The following is a 16,270-nucleotide window of genomic DNA, read 5'->3' on the forward strand; positions in this document are numbered from 1 at the left end:
AATAAAAACCCTTCTATACATGGGAGTCATTCTCATGGAGGCCAGACTACCATTGCTTAGGCTAGGTTGCTATTTCTTGGCTCAGTAGAAGGGAAAGCAGAAGATGGGAACTCGACTACATGGGCTCTTTTTAAACTCCTGTGTATGAGAGTCTGTGCTAGGAGCCAGGAGGGATTCAGGAAGAATGCGACCTGCCCTCATGGAGCCCCCAGTCTGAGCAGAGACACAGGCAGGGCACCCGCTCACCCACTAACTGCAGACAGAGCCACATGAAACTTCTCCTAGAGTATCTGGTCTACCAAAGTGCTGATAGAGGGCAGAGAGCAATGACCAATTTCAATTCATAGGGTTGAAAAAGACATCCTGTATCGGGTGAATGGAAGTAAACCTGCCAGCAGAAGGTCAGAAGCATAGGAGGAGCTCCCTAACCTTGATTCACATCTAGGATCTTTTCCACATTGAGAATTCTGTAAGCATTAGTGCACAGAGACAGTCTTGTAGACCTTTGATGAGCTATAACTACAGTTATCTGCAAAATGAAAGGCAAAAAGCCGAGGGTCTATTTGTAGCTCAATCACCAAACACTGGGAGGATCCGGATCTGCCTGGTATTATCCGGATTGGCTGTCCTTGCTGCCAGAGAAGGGCGTACGGTTGCCTACCACCCATCTCACTTGGCTGTGATGGCCACGGCATCCCAATCCCAGTTACCAGACCTGCAGTAAGGGAGGTTACCTCTCCAGGAAGGAGCCAGAACACAAGTGGTGGCTTTAGTACCAGCCTCTACGGCCTTTGCTGCCATGCGCTGTATTCCGGTGACCCCCGGAAGGGACCGCATTGGGGGATGGGTTCCTGTAGGGAGACATCTTGGCAAAGGAAGACGTCTCTCCCATTTACAGGGAAGGGATCGCTCTGTGGTGCCCGGAGATGGGGGAATCCTAGGGTATGCGACGGGGTGGGAAGGAAAACGGGCTGGGGAAATGTCGGATTATCGGAGGCCAAGTTCAAGACCACCACGTGAAGCCGTGCGAGCCTGGGTGAGCCGTCTTCATTTTGAGATTCAGGGGAGCGCTGGCAGCCTGCACCCTGGGAATTCTCCCCAACCCTCCCACACAGCGGCAGGAAAGATGCATTGCGTGTTTGCTGCCTGACTGCTGCCAGGCGAGGAGGCTCCCGCTCTAGCTGAGCAGCCCTGCAAGAACATGGAGCCGTGGATGGGTGTGTGGGAGTCGGGGGAAGGCGGGGGGAGGACCTTCGGCCCTCCTAATAGGCAGAGGGGCGGGCAGCTGTTTAAGGAGGAGAGACAGAGGGGGAGGGTGACAGAGCTAAGGCAAAGGTCACTGCTAGCTGCTTTATCTAGCTAGCTTGCTCTGAGGAGGCCGGGAGGCCATGATCTGTAAGCTCTGGTGTGTGTGTGTGTGTGTGTGTGTGTGTGTGTGTGTGTGTGTGTACGCACATGGCGTTGTGTGTGTGTGTGTGTGTGTGAGAGAGAGAGAGACAGAGAGAGAGAGATAGAGAAAGAGGGAGGGAGAGAAGTCATGAGAAAGTAACTTAGGGAAACCGGCGATACTTGTCTTTAGCAACTTTTCACTAATCAAAAGTACTTTCATTCATTTCACAAATGTGAAAGGTGATTTACTTATGAATTAGATTCTTGGGGTTTCCTGTTGGTTTGTTTAGAAGACGTGAGGGAGTGGAAACATTTGCTGGGACAATCATTTCTCCTCTGTTCCTCGCCAGGGAGAAAACAAGTCCTTAGAGAAGAACATTCTTTTCTCCTCGCTTTCTACTCAGCCCATGACTTCTCGCCACTGCAACTGTCTTCTCTCCTGACCTTGTTCTCCTCCTTGCTGCCAGTTTACTCTGTGGAATCACTGACTCAGTCAGTCAGCCTGTCCGTCGGTCAGTCCACACACATATATACCAGGTGCTAGTGTCTGTGGGTGGATGCCATTAAATAAGCAGATTATAGTTTTCACTTAGTCTAAGGAAGAGTTTTCCAACAGTCAATTCACTACTAAAAGGAGCTCGGGGGCGCCTGGGTGGCGCAGTCGGTTAAGCGTCCGACTTCAGCCAGGTCACGATCTCACGGTCCGTGAGTTCGAGCCCCGCGTCGGGCTCTGGGCTGATGGCTCGGAGCCTGGAGCCTGTTTCCGATTCTGTGTCTCCCTCTCTCTCTGTCCCTCCCCCGTTCATGCTCTGTCTCTCTCTGTCCCAAAAATAAAATAAACGTTGAAAAAAAAAAAAATTTAAAAGGAGCTCGCCCTCCATGAGGGAAAATGTGTGACTGCTTGAACCAGCAACAGCCAGCTAGGATGCTTCTGGAGGATTCTTGCATCATGCGTGGCTTGGCTAAGGTAATACCCGAGGTTCCACCCAATGCTGAGAGTCCATGATTTGCTTGTGATAATTTTTTTTTTAACGTTTATTTATTTTTGAGACAGAGAGAGACAGAGCATGAACAGGGGAGGAGCAGAGAGAGAGGGAGACACAGAATCTGAAACAGGCTCCAGGCTCTGAGCTGTCAGCACAGAGCCTGACGCGGGGCTCGAACTCACGGACCGTGAGATCATGACCTGAGCTGAAGTCGGACGCTTAACCGACGAGCCACCCAGGTGCCCCTGCTTGTGATAATTTTTAATGGAACTGAATAGACACCGAGGAAAGACTGTGGTCCCTAACTTGGATTTCCCCCCTCAACTCCAAAGCGATCAAGCACAACAAAGTAAATGTTCACACTGATCTCTGCTCTCTCTCCAGCATTGGATGACTTACCATCTGTCTAGACTGAGCCGAAGGGGTGAGAAAAAGCGCAACGTGAATTCTCTAGAGTGGAGACACCGTGGAGAGGAGACAGGGCCCGTGATGATGCTTCCTCTGATATGCCCAGGCCGTGGCTCGATTCACCCCCAAAAAAGGCACGCGTCCTCCTCAACCAGAACGAAAGGTAACGATCGAAAATGAAGGACCGGGTGAAAAGACAGAAAACCGAAAACAAGCAGTTTTCTAACCAGAGATCTGGCAGCTTCTCCAAATCGCAGTGGGCAGAGTGAAGCGGGGTTTCACTTCAGGTCAGCTCAGTTCGCTCTCACAGGCACGTTTTGCGCATTCCCACTACATGAGTCTGCACTTTGGGGACGGGGAGACCACGACTCTTCCCCGAGCAAATGAACCTTCTTGCCTGCCCATCCTGAATCCCCAGGCCTGTGCAGGGGGGCTTTCTTTCCGGAGCCTTCGATGCCTTCCCTGGGCCCGGTTACCATTCTCATCACAAAAGGATGCCGGCCATAGATCTCCATGATGAACATGGGGATTATAATAAGCTGTGATTTTAATAATCCTTCCAAAGATGAAGAAATTCTTGGTGGAACCCACCCTTCTCTTGACTCTGTTCACGAATTAAGTATAAATCTGTATCTTTCCCTTTTCCTCCGTCAGAGTGCTGTTCTATAAAACTGCCGTTAATCAGGGAGAATTGACAATGGAAATGTCTGTCAGACCGTTCTTACAATTGAGACCTAGCCTGTTGTAGGAGGTGAGGTAATTTCTTCTCAAGCTTCTGGTATCCAGGGAGAAAAAGGAACAACAAAACAACGTCTGTTAATAAAGGTGTGAGAGTCTCTGGGTATTTTCTGTTAGTCAAGAGACCTCAAGGAAGGTTAATTCTGGGCTGAAAGCAAACCTTTGTCGAGGATTTCATTTTAGAAGGTTCAAAAGACACCAGGGAGAGAGGGAGAACAAGAGGCAGGAAGAGGCATGCACAGAAAGAGGGAGAGAGATGAAGGGAGGGAGAAGCAGGAGAGCCTGGCCTTGCTGAGATGTCACAGGAGAGAGTCACAGATACAGGTTCCAGCAGTTTGATCACTGGAAAAATGTCTGTTAAGAGTTGATGCAATGGAAGAGAGAAATTTCTGGATTTATTACTTTTTTAAAGGTGTGCCTTTGCTCCTGCTGCTCTGTTCACCTGGGATGCCCTATTCCTGTCCAGCTTTAGCCTCTCTGTTCTAAAAGGGGCTCAGTTCAAATGCCTCCTCCTCCACGAAGACTTCCTGGGTATCTCTAGTTACATATACAGTTGCTTCGTTTTCTGTAGGTCCCTAGCAGTTTTTTTCCATTAATTGTTTTTATATCTAGTCATGGCAAAATACACATAACATAAATTTTACCATCTTAAACATTTTTCAGCATACAGTTCAATACTGTTAAGTGTATTTATATTGTTGTGCAGCCAATCTCCAGAACTTTTTCATCTTGCAAAACTGGAACTCAGTACCCATTAAGCATCACCACCCCATTCTACTGACCACCACCATTCTACTTTTCATCTCAATGAATTTGACTACTTTAGGTAGTCAAATAAGTGAAAATCATATGTGAAATCATACAGTATTTGTCTTTTTGCGATTAGCTTATTTCACTTAGAATAATGTCCTTAAGGCTCAATTCAAGTTAGTTGCATGTATCAGGATTTCCTTCATTTTTAAGGAATATTAATTTGATTCTATTTTTCTAATGGCATTTATGACATGTGGTCTTATTTTTAAGCAACACTTGCACATTATACCTCTCTTGCAGAATTCTAGATCTTTGGAGGACAGGGTCTGAGTCTCCACACAGTTGAGTCCCACTGTACCTATTAGCCCAGTTCTTGGCAGAGAATTGGTGCTAATTTATTGAGAAGATCACAGGACGCATGCTCTTTGTCTTGAGTGGGCTCTTTAGAGCTCCCAGTCTCTCAATAACCACATCCCGCGAAAGACTCAACAGACATTTAAACCTTTCCATGTCATCAAGCTGAGGTGAGCAGAAAGGGATTGGCACCAACCATTTGGGGCTGCTCTTACCGCACAGCCTTGAATCAGTCCTGTGTCTTCTCTTGACTTGAGCCTTCTACTTCCTTTTGGCAGGCATCTCCTTTGGGACAGGACAGTGGGCCCAATCTTAAAAGAACAGAAAGTAGGAGTAAGAAAGAGTAAGGGGAGAAGGGAAGAGTTGACACAAGAATGCAAGCTGATCATTAGATTTAGATTTTCCATCCTGCTAACTCTCTGGTTGTGTCATCACTTTTAATACGTATCTTCTGATAAAGATGGGGTGGTAATGGGAGCAGAGGACTGGGGTGGGGGGTAATGTTAATAATCACACTAAGTATTCTTTCCTGCCCTCTCCCCCAGGTTGTCACTGTAGAAGACAGCTTTTTTCCAACTCAGGAACAGCAAGGGAAGCCTTGCTACAATTTGATTTGGGAGGTTGGAGAACTAAATGCAGCTTTATGTTTGGTCTATAATAGCTATTTTTAGAGTTACTTTAGTTAGCTTGTCTTAAAGCCCTGCCTTTCCCTTTGTCCTTCCACTGTCATTTGTAAGAGGGGATCATGGAACAAACACAGGCATTGAGCCCAGCAGTCTTGGGTTCTACTGGTGATGTAAACTGGGGTGGGCCAATTCACCTCACTGAACCTCAGTTTCCTTACCTGTAAAATGGGGAGAAATACCCCCCTCCCTCCCCAGGCTTTCCTGATGATTCAATAAGGCCATGAATATTAACTTCCCGGTCTGGCATACAACAGTTGGATAATACATGTGAATTTCCTTCCCTTTTCCTGAGTTGACCTGATGTCCCTCTTTTCCAGGCTGTGGCTGAATTGGCTTCATTTGGATCCTTGACTCCACATAAGCCACATTCGCTGCACTGGTTTTGTCTCTTTCTTAGCAGCCCATGACCCCCAAGGAAACCCTATGGCAGCTCCTCCTGTTTTGCGATGCCTGGATCATTAGAGAAGAGTATTTTGGTGTGGGATAAGGCTCTGTTCAGGCCTAATAGAACCTTGTTGGGAGATGGAGTTTTCAAGCCTACACGGGAAATCACAGAAGAACAAGCCACCACGGTTCAATTTATTTGCCAAATGATTTATCTCCACGGTAGGCAGCAGGCTCTGTGTTTGTACATTGCTTGGAGTGCTGGAGCCTACCTACAGAAGGCCCTTTATTTTTTTTGACCCACGTCACCTTTATTAGCAAAGCCTAGTCCTAAGGGTCAGCAAACGGGTAGGAGCTCAGCCAGCCCAGAACGAGCAGAAATATGAAAGCAGTTTCTGCCAGAGTCTAACAGAGCCGGTAGCCTCGTTGACCCAGAATGCCAAAACCGATGGCCTGTTGATGAGAAAAAGTACACGGAATGTGTTTGAGTTACCTTGGTCCTTCTCATTTAGGTGTCATTGCATTTATCTGGAGCACAAAAGAGCTGTACTTTGTCACTTTCTCCCATCAAACTCTCCCCCCCCCCCCCCCCACTTCAGAGAAGAAAACAACTGCTTCCTGCAAGGTGGCGGTAATCAAGGCGTCAGGGAAATACCATTGGAGTCTGGCCTTAAAAGATGGGAAGGATTGGAAAATGTAAAGATTTGGAAGCAGGCCTTTCTGGTGGAAAGAACAGCAGCGACAAAACATGGACGTGGAAACTTGTGGAATAATAAAAACAGGTAATATTAAACACTGTGATAGACATTTCCTAAGATGGTCTTTACTCTCCGCCTTCTGATCTTTATGCTCTGTGTGACTTCTCTCCTTGAGTATGGATTGGATCTATTGACCTAATGAATAGAATGAGTAGAATGTCTCTGAAGTAATGGGGTACCTTCTGAGATTAGACTATTCAAAGACCGTGGCTTTTTCCTTGAACACTTTCTCTCTTGCTGTTGCTTTCTCTTGGGTTGGGTGCCCCGAAGAAAGCCAGCTGCTATGTCATGAGGCAGTCCCGTGTAGAGGACCACATGCTGAGGGACTGAGGCCTGCTAACAACTGTGTTAGTGAGCCTGGGTGTGTCCCTTCCCTGCTGCGGCCCAGCCTGCAGATGAGACCTCTTTGCCAACTGCTTGACTATAATCTCTTGAGTGACCCTGAGGCAAAAGCATCCAGCTAAGCTGTGCCCAGTTTCCTGACCCACAGAAGCTGTGGGTAGACAATGTTTATTGTGGGGTGCCTGGGTGGCTCTGTCAGTCAAGCGTCCAACCTCAGCTCAGGTCATGATCTCACGGTTCATGAGTTCGAGCCCCGAGTCAGGCTCTGTGCTGACAGCTCAGAGCTTGGAGCCTGCTTCAGATTCTGTGTCTCCCTCTCTCTCTGGCCCTCCCCTGCTCGTGCTCTGTCTTTCTCTTTCTCTCTCAAAAATAAGTAAATATTAAAATAATAAAATAAAATAAAATAAGGAAAATGTTTGTTGTTTGAAGTAACTAAGTCTGGGGGTAATTTGTTATGCAGCAACAGGTAACCAATACAAGCACTTACTCTAATGTACCAGATGCTGTGATACGTACTTCCTATGTGTGCCGCCATTTAATCAACATTAGGGTGAGTATCCTTGTCCCAATTTTTTCCAGTTGAGAAAACCAAGCTTTAGACGTCTACCCAATGCCTGTTACACATCTAGTAAGTGCACAAGCTGAGACTCCAACCGGGCTGCCTTATTCCTGGGTGTGTCCTCTTAACTTGGACACTCTATATTCTACAGTTTGGTTCACTCCCTCTTCGCTCCACGTCCCCCAAGGTCTGTTGGCAACATGGTCCTCGTGCCTCGTCAGAGCCTGGAAGGAAACTTGGGACTTTCTCTGGAGTTTTTTGAACAGAATCTCCCTCTCTATGTCCAGTTGTCTCTGACAGGCTGTGCCAGGTACTTGCAGCTCCAACCATTATGACAGCAGGGACCTCCCAGCCCCCACGACCCCATCTTCTTCCTCCTTATCTCCTTGCCACTCCTTGCCCTGGGCACCACCTGTGGTTTTGGAAGTCAAGGCCTGTAGGGCTACCCTTGGGTGGCAGAGTGGGCCCCTTTCTCCTGCCCTGGGCTGGAGGTTGTTACCCGGGAGACCATATCATATTCTTCAGGACCCGACAAATACAACTTTTCCACTTCCTTCTATCACAGGGCGAGAAAGACCCAGAGAGTCCTGCTCCTACTCCAGGAGATGAGGACTCTAACCCTGCGGGTCCTTCTCTAGTCTCTGGTAAACAAGTGGAAACTCTGCCCCGTCTAACTCTGCTTCCTCCATGGTTTCATTGGACACTGGTTTATTTCAGGGTGTTCCTAGGAGATTTATACTCAACACTCCTCATCAGTCACATGTGGTGGTCCCTCCCTGGGCCTTTGCAGGGAGGCAGTGATGCAGATGTGTGGGCTGCCCCATCCTGGGTCCTGAGTAACCACGATATTCCTTCTCATCACGGTATCTATTGCCAATTTAGTGAGCTCTTTGATACACTGTCTGAGTCTCAAGAGGTCCATAGATGAATGATTACCTTTGGCTAATATTAAAAACAAACCAACTAATCAAATAGAAACTTAAGAGTTAGGAATGACCTTTCATGACTGATAAGCCAGTCTTCACTGTTGATCTGTTACTACGTTTTGCTGTACTCTGTGTATAAGTTCATAAGCTCAAAGGAAGCCACTGCTCAGAAAATTAGCTCCAACCCCCTGGACTTTATACCTTAGTTCCCTGTTAATCCTTGATGGAAATGAGCAGGGCCCTAGGCTTCAAAAGAACTTACAATGGGTAACTAAAGTCCAAAGGCAATCTCTCCCCGGTGGCAGGAGAACTGGGCTCTCAACCCAGCTCTACCACCTGTTTTCCGGATGATCCTGGGGGGTTCACCTCACCTCTGTGAACCTGTTTCCTTGTATGTCACACCAGGAGGGTGGGGCAGGCCACCTCCAAGATCTCTTCTAGTCTTCTAGAAGGTTTTATGGGCTGGCCTCTGAACAGGGCACCCCGCCCCCACTCTGTCTCCCTTTCCTCTGCTCAGATGGGCTCCCCAGTTCTGCTGGCTCTCGAAGTAGTACCCGTTTGTCCGGAACAAGGTCTCACAGAAGAGTATAGGAGCAATCTTTTGGCTCTCTGGAACATTCTTAACAAGCCGGGAGCTTCCTTTCAGAAACGTCACGTACGGTCTCCAAACACCTGCGCCCGCTCATTCCACACTCCTTGGGAGGTGAGGAAAGGGAGGAACAGTAACGAAAGAATAGCCAGCCCCTTCCTCCCAGGATTAGGGCACCAGGCTGGAGGCCTACACAGCCCTGTGATTAGGCTCCGTTTTACAGAGGTGGAAAACCAGGGAATGCTAGACTTGAGACTCAAATTCAAGTACATGCCAAAAGAGACGCTAAGGGATCCATAAATATTTATTAGAGTCAAAAGGTCCTCAATAGATCATCTGAGTTGGCTTTCAGGCAGTTTATCAAGCAGAGAAGTAAAATGATTTACTCAAAGTCATACAGCTCGAGAATGCATTTGATTCACATTATGTAGTCAGACACCTTTCTCTAGGAGGACTGACTCAGATCCCTTTTAGAATCAGTTCAAGGACATATGGGTTGGAGGCAGCCAGTTACTCTGCCTCCCCTCTCTTTCCTAGCAGGACTTCTCCCACTTTCTAAAGGATGTTCTTTGGCCTCCCACACCACAGACTCGCCTGATATCAAAGGGCCATGTGTAAACACCCTTCCTTCTGTCTTATCAAAATCCCTCTTGCCTGGGTTTATCAGAGGTGACTCACTCCCTGGAGCCCTTTGCAAGGATCTGGGCTGGGGCTGCAGGGCTGAGAGGTACCAGCCTCTCTGGTGGGGGGGCCTTAGGGGCACAGGATCCTGAGTGACATAGGAACCAGGGCTGATGGCTGTGGGAAAGAAGGCAAATGCTCCGAAACGTGAGGCGAATGGCGGGTACCCCACCCTGAGGCCGGGTACTCAAGGAAAGCTTCCTTTCCTGCGGGAAACGTTAGCTCTTCCCTGGCCCTTCCAGTCCAGCAGGAAGGGGGAGACATCCCATGAAGACATGGCAGCTGTGACCATCGCTGCAAAGAAGAGGTTCACGGGAGCCTCAGGGGAGGAGTGACTGATCTGAGAGGCCAAGCCAGACGTTCCTGAGGAAGTGGTGTTTGAGAGGACTCCAGAAGGGGCACAAGCAGGGAGGGGGCTGTCTGGCCGGACAGAGGGCAGGGCCGTGATGAGGAAACTGCAGGGAACGGAAGGGGGCCCGTGTGGCCCAGGGCAGAGCGTTGGGGGGGGAGGGGGGGACAGAGGTAGGATTCAGGGCTGCAGGGGAAGGTTGTGTGTGTCAGCTGCTTTCAGTCTTGTCTTTGTGCTGCAGGCGGCGGGAAACCCGTAGAGGGACCGGAGAAGGGACTGGCGTTCAGGGGACACTGGCTATGTATGTGGGCACCCAGCCCACGGAAAGCCATGAGCCCAGAGGCCTCTTCACCCTCTGGTTCAAGCAGTGTCAATGGGTATGAGTATCCCCAGGCTCGGGGACCAGGGAGGACATGGTGGAGTCGAAGGTAGGGTCGGTCGGAGGCCAGCAGAGTGGGCCCTCAGTGTCACCTTCCCAACCCTGGCCAAGCGAAGCTCAGGTCCCTCGGGGGGTGGTCTCCTCCAGATGCTGCCCTGCCCCCACCCCCTGGAGCTCAGTGCGCACCCTGGGCGTCTGTGCGCCTCCTCTGCCTGGCTTACACCCCAGGTGCTGTGAGTCACCTGCGTGGTGAGTCAGGGGTAGAGGTGGGAACGTGAGCCCCGGGGAGGCGGGGAGGCGGGCGAGGCAGGTGGGCGCAGCCCCGCCCCCACGGCCGCACCCCCACCCCAGCTCTTCAAAGGAACCCTTCGGTCCCATCCGCTGCAGGAGGCTTCTTCCCAGCTCCCTCTCCCCCACGCCCACCTCCCTCCGCCACCGGCTACCGCCACCATCACCATGGTGACGCCAGCTCCAAGGCAGCTCCGCGATCAGATCCGCGGGAGTCGGAGTCGAAGCAGGGGGAGGGCGGCTGGTCTCATTAGTCGTCCTATTGAACGGGGTGCTTTTCAAATCAGCTCGCGGCTGCACGCGGCAGATCCAAGGTCTGCTCACCTGAAGGGCTCACCTCAAACACAAGAGGCGAACGGCTGAACGGAACATGTATTCCATGGGGACTTGTTTGCACCAGGAGACGATGCACCCCAGCTTTTAAGCGCTGAAGCATACTAGTGTGTGGGTCCGGGCTGATACTCAAGATTTAAGGGCCACTCGCTGGGTGACTTGAGGTGGACTTGTAAGGCTTTGGTTGTGAGAGGCAATTTGGGGCCACCCAGACTGGATTCAAATCCTCACCCTGCCACTTATCAAAGGGATACACTGGGCCAAGTTACTGAAGCTTGCCGGGCCTCAGTTTCCTCTTGGGTAAATGGGGGATAATCACACTCACTTTGTAGGTTGTAGTGAGGATTATGCAAAGTGGCACATAGCCCTACGAAAAATGGCCATTGTTGTTGCGGCTGTTATTATCCTTAGAGTTTCGAGCCCTTCCAGATGCTGCACAGAGGCTTTGTTGATTTGAGGTTGACACAAAAGGCAGGTTTTCCCAGCAGTGACTTCTGGGTTGCCAGGACCATCAGTTTCAAGATGGTGGGTAGAGCAAGTTCCGGCCTCTCCACAAAGGTTTCTTGCATGATGGGAGACATAATGTAACCTTGAACTGCAGTGTATAAAGACATTGGACCGGTGAAGGAATTGGCAGGAAGGAGGAAAGTCCAAACGGAGTGCCGGGGGGCAGGGTAACACAGCTCAAAGAGGGGTCAGTTTCTACTGTTCCATAGAACCTTGACAAGCCTGTAAAAGGGGATGGTGTGGGGCCTGAAAAGAGAGAGATTATTTAGAAATATTTATAAGAGGCAGATAGACTTGCAGGTCCCAACCCCGACTCCCCCTCCTGCCTGGGACAGGAGAGTTATTTTCCAGAAAAACTGAATCAGAGAGACTTTGTGCTACCGACATCAGATACAGAGGGAAGCTGGTGTCAGGTGAAAGTTTGCACGCTAAATGAGCCCTTCTCCCCTGCCTCTTCCCCCTCCTAGCCTAAGACAGACAAGGGCAGGAGATTGAAAGATTCTTTCCTGCAGAAACCAACCCAATCCAGGAAAAAGACCTATACATGTTGACATTTGGAGGCTCCTGGTGAAAAAGTCATTGCCTACCTGAGCACCCTACAATAAATCCCATCCATGTATACAGAACTTCAATCAGCTCTTTAGGGCCTCTTCCTTAAATCCAATCCGAGCGGCAGTCAACAATCACCAGAGAGGAAAGCATCCAACGTGACAGAGAATACAATAATCAAACAGGAAGACAAAAGGATCTATGAAGGAAGCAGAAATGATGAATGAGCAGCAGACACTGAAAATAAAGTATATTTGATATCTTTAGAGGCAGAAGAGAAAATCCTGCATCCATAGGATGTGATGAAAAAGGGATAATCAAAGCAAGAAAGAGTGTTTGGAAATCAGAAATACGAAATGAAAATTTCAAAAATTCTGCACCAGCATTGGAAGATAGAGTTACAGAAATTTCCATGAAAGCAAACAAAAGAACAGCAATATGAGTAAGAAAGAGAATTAGAGGAGTAATTCAGAAGGGTCGACACCCAGTAAAAGTAGTTTCAGAAAGAGAATAGAGAAAAGTGATGGTAAGGAAATTATCAAGGAAATAATACAAAAAGATGCCCTGGAACTGAAGGACACGGGTCTTGTCTAACATGCCTAGCACAGGAGTGGAAAACGGACCTAGACCAAGATACCCCATTGTGACACCACAGAACTCTAGGGTTGATAATTCCTTTATATTTTGCATTTGATTTATCTAGGGATAAAAAGGTCTTAAGAGTTTTCAAAGAGAAAACTAAAAAGTTACATATAAAAGATCAAGAGTCAGAATAGGATTGGACTTCTCAATAGTCGCGTTGGAAGTAAGAAGACATTGGAAAAATACTTTCATTATCCCAAGGGAAAATTATTTTCAGCCTAGATTTCTATTCCCAGCCACACTATTGAATAGGTATGAGGACAAAACAAGGACATTTTCAAACACACAAAATACAAATGAGTTGACATCTGATGTACCCTTTCTTGGGAAGCCAGTGGAAGATGCTCCATGATGAGGGAGTAACCAAGAAAGAGGAAGAAGGCTTATGATCCAACAATGCAGAGGGGAAAGGGAATTTCCAAGATGCGGGTGAAGGAAAGTCCCAGAATGACAGTGATGGGGCAGGCCTAGGAACCAACCAGTTTAGATTAGAGAAGAACATTGAGAACTCCAACAAAAATTTCTCTAGGAAATTCTGATTATTGATAGATTTGAGATCTAAAAAGGATTGTATAATGAATCAGTTTGCAGAGCTGTTGGAACTATGGAAAGACTTAGATATTTAAGGAAACAAAACAAATGCAAAATAAAAGGAATTATCAACTCCAGAAAGAAGAAAACGTTGAGAAAAACAAAACAAAATCTCAGTTCACTACTTGGCTCAGTAATGAACAATGTTTATTTTACATAATCATAATAATGAAAACACTGTGTGTGGATTGAACCAAAAAGTAATAAACAATTATGTTGGGAAGAGAGAAAGCACAGGAAGGGGAGGGGTGAATGATTTAAAACGTTCACTTACTATAGTGGAAAATATTTAAAATAGATGACTCAAGAGAGAGAGAACTACGTGTGCCTATTATCCAAAAACATGAATGTAAATACCAAAAAAGGAAGAAAAAAAAAAGCTATGAATGTTGCAAGTGGTTGCCTCTGGGGAACAAAAGAAAGATGAGATAGGAAGGAGGTCAAGGGACTTTCACAGATGGTGTATTTTGATAAAATATAAATGAAAATTAAAAATCCAAAAAAGGAAAGAACACTGGACCTGTGTTGGTCCAATGATGGCTTTACAAACGCACACCTTCAAATCCCTCAGTGATAAAGTCAGCAAAGACAAAGTGTCAGGTATATGCATAGCGTTAGGAGAATTTCTGGAACTGGGACCGTTTATTCCTACTAATATGAAAACACCAACAGTAACAACTAGCGATCGTGTCCATAGGCTTTCAAGACACCTTAGCAAGTTTGCTACCATGTTATCCTATGCTTTCAAGGAAAACACTGAAACTCAGGATTTAATGGAAGCCATTGATACAGTAAGTGGTAGAGGCAGGACCTGATGCCAAGTCCTCTGTGGTAGATTATATTTTCAAAGATGGACTAATCCCTCATGCTCTTCTTCCACTCCTCCACCAAAAGACGGAGTCTATTTCTCCACCCCCTTGCGTCTGGGCAGGTCTTGCATCAGCTTTGGCCTATATAATGCCGTGAGTGAGTTTTGGTGACCTCTGTCTAGATCATTAGAAGATTTGCAGCTCTTGCTTCGGTCTTGTGGGATATTCCCTCTGGCACACTCTCTCTTGGAAAGCAGCCTCATCCTAGGAGAAGCCTAAGCCACATGGAGAGGCCATGTGGGCACTTTAACTGCCATCAACTGCCAACCGTGTGAGTGAGCTGCCATCTTGGACCTCCAGCCCATGTGAACCTTCATCTGACTCCGGTCACTATCTGACTACAACTGCATGAGAGATGCCAAGTGAAACCACCCGGCTGGCATGTCAACCCACGGAACTGTGAAAGAGAATAATTAAGACTATTATGTGATGTCATGAAGTTTTAGGGTGATCTGTTACATGGCAATAGGTCACTGAAACATTGCTTAACACCAAGGTCCTTATTCTTTCCTCGATACTACCCTATGGGCATTTCTCAGCAGAGACATTGAAATTTGGGTGGGAGAATTTTTTTGCAAGAATGTTTTAAGTTTTCCCTGCACACTGTGGACCCTTAGTACCCCTGGCTTTTGTCCATGAATCTGATATCCCTCCCCCAATGTCATGGTGATAACAAAGAATGCCTTCACAGTTTCCCAAGTGACTCCTAAGAATAACATCCCCAGGTCAGATCTCCAGGAAGACAGAGCCATCTTGAGATGGTTTAAAGCTGAATTCCACACAAATGGAAAAGAGAAGTCACTTCTGTCGGTGGGAACGGACAGAAAGGGAAAGCGTGAGGGATAATAGCTCCCACAGTCCAACTGCAGAGTCTCCATGGCCCTACCTCTGACATCTAAGTTGCTGATTTTTTGGCCTGAGCTCCCTAAGCCTTGCAAACTGTTTGGTGGTAACCATGCCCACAGGGGGAAAGGGTGTGGGAGGTACAGAACCATGGAGCATTCATCTGGGAGGGAAGGGAGAGATCATTTAGTGCAGCCACTCACCTTACCGTCTACTGAAGCCAGAATGGGGAATGTGCACCAGGACTATACCCCAGGACCTCCCCCCACCCCCAAGCCACACACTCTTCCTACCACTCAGACAAGGAAACGCTTGTGACTGAGGTTATTTAGACGGCGAAATGGATGAATTTACTTTGGGCACACAGAATACGGCTGTCCAAGTTAGCCTCACATGACCGCCGGTTGGACAAGTTTTCCAGGGGCTGCTGTAACAAAGTACCACAACCTGAGTGACTTAACAGAAATGGATTGTTTCACTGTTCTGGGGCCTGGAAGTCCGTGATCAAGGCGTCGGCAGGGTTGGTTCCTTCTGGGGGATGCACAAGAAAATCTGCGTCATATCCTCCTCTAGCTTCTGGCGGCTTGCCCGCCTTCTTTTGCGTTCCTCTGTCTTCATCTTCACAATGGCATTGTACCTGCCTGCATCTGTCTCCAAATTTCCCCTTTTTGTAAGGACACCAGTCACACTGGATTGGAGCCCACGCTGCGTTAGTATAACCTCAACTTACTTCTGGAAGAACTCTATTTCACATTCTGGGGCTAGGACTTCAGCATACGGATTTGGGGGTGGGTACACCTCACCCCATACAAAAGTTGCATGTCGCATGCTTTCTGTTTCTCATGTAAAGTGTCACTTTGGATTTCCGAAGTTTGCATCTCGCTTTGACTCTTGGCCTCACACTGTACAAGGCAGATTTTTCACTTGAAAAAATCTGATCGGCCCACCCGAGCCCGGGATCTGTCTCTTTTCCTGAGAGAACGTGTTGCGGCCTGAGAGTCGCTTGGGCAACTACAGAAAGTCTTTGACGGGGCCTCTAATCTGCTTCCGTGGCACACCTGTGACAGCTGTGACCTAGGTGTGAGTCACATTTTGCCTTCAGAAGGCTCTGAAAGAATGAAGTTAGCTGGCTGAAGACACCTGGGAAGTACAGCCACCTGAGCATGGGGAGCCTTCCAGCTTTAGAAGCACAAAGTCTTTAAGACACACAATGGGACGAGACAGAATATGGGGAAAGCCTGATGTCACTGCACGTCAGGGAGAAACGTTCAGTCATTTATTTATTCATACGTTCCTTCAACACGTTCTCAGTGAGCAAGCACCCAGTGTGAGCCAGGCGCTGTGAAATTCAAAATCCGGTGGGGAAG

The 16,270-nt window shown here is 47.9% G+C and overlaps 1 long non-coding RNA gene across 1 annotated transcript in view; it reads right to left on the reverse strand.

Annotated features, from left to right (window-relative positions):
• Positions 1-4,736: 4,736 nt before the first annotated feature.
• The window catches only part of LOC122211136, a 39,376-nt gene continuing 27,842 nt past the window's right edge, over positions 4,737-16,270 (reverse strand). The window contains exon 3 of the long non-coding RNA XR_006198515.1: positions 4,737-4,939. This is a non-coding gene — a long non-coding RNA (uncharacterized LOC122211136). The remainder of the gene's footprint in view (positions 4,940-16,270) is intronic.

The sequence above is a fragment of the Panthera leo genome, chromosome F2 (genome assembly GCF_018350215.1).
Source record: "Panthera leo isolate Ple1 chromosome F2, P.leo_Ple1_pat1.1, whole genome shotgun sequence".
NCBI classification, from domain to species: Eukaryota; Metazoa; Chordata; class Mammalia; order Carnivora; family Felidae; genus Panthera; species Panthera leo.